Source organism: Galeopterus variegatus, unplaced genomic scaffold (genome assembly GCF_000696425.1).
Source record: "Galeopterus variegatus unplaced genomic scaffold, G_variegatus-3.0.2 Scaffold1065, whole genome shotgun sequence".
NCBI lineage: Eukaryota > Metazoa > Chordata > Mammalia > Dermoptera > Cynocephalidae > Galeopterus > Galeopterus variegatus.
The window spans coordinates 462,541-463,638 of record NW_007727176.1 but is presented as its reverse complement, the minus strand read 5'-3'; positions in this window follow the sequence as shown (position 1 = coordinate 463,638).

Below are 1,098 nucleotides of genomic sequence, written 5' to 3'. Positions count from 1 at the left end.
CACACTGGCTGTCCGATGCACCCAGACTTCACAGATGCTGGAACGTCTCTGAAATGTGACGGTACAGGGCAGACCGCAGAGGACTTGCTCATTCACTGTCTCACTTAACCCCGACAACATCAGTGGCAAGTATGTGTATCTGCACTTTACAGCAGGGACCCAGGGAGTCGGCAGGTAAGCATCCCCAGACCACTCGGGGCTTGCTGCCTCACCCCATGCAGTCGAGAGGGGAGGAGCAGACACCCGGTCCCTTCAGCTCGCGACCATTCATATTTTGTCTGCATCCAACTAGCAAGGGTGGACCACAGCTGTCACCCATCCACCAGGAGGTTCAGCCGGCTGCCATGGGGAGGAGCGAGGGCCTGGCCGAGAGGCCAGAGCGTCCAGAACGGACACCATTCTGCTGGAAGGAAACATCAGGAGTGCGCAGTAAACACCCCTAACACCCGCACTGGCCATCTGCTCTAGGGGTGTCAAAGGTTCACCTGCAGAGAACTCTCTCCTGTTGGGTGGGGAAATCCCACCAGTGGGCCTTAGAATGGAGCAGAGATCACGCGCGGAGCCTGGGGCGGAAGGGGGAGGCTGGGAGGGCACCAAGCGGCAGGGCACCCGCACGTGGGCTCAGCGAGCGGCCGCACCTCTGCAGAAGCCTTATCGCACGGACCAGTCTGGGTTCGGTCAACAAACAGTGTCACTCCACGAATTCCAGGAAAGGGAGTTCCATATAGGAACTATGGTTCTTATAAATAAGGGGGTGGCTGGGGAGGAAGGTCTGGAGGGCGATGTGGAGAGAGCCACAAATGCCTCCAGCTTGAAGCCTGGGAGCAGGTGGGAAACCGGAGCTTTGGAGGAATCCTCGGAGTCGAGGCCACATTTCTAGCCCTCCAAGTGGCCACCATGCTGGCATGGGCACTATGGAGGGTTAGACAAAGCCCTGGTGTCTGTCATTGCAGCTGGCCACCAGGACCTCCCAAAGGTCACAGCTCGGCTTTGCTGCCGCCCCAAGGATTTCACATGTTCATCCCCCAGAAAACCCCACCCACTCGGGAGGCAGGTCTGGGAAGCACAGCCCCCAGCCTTGGCTGAGCTGGTGTCAGC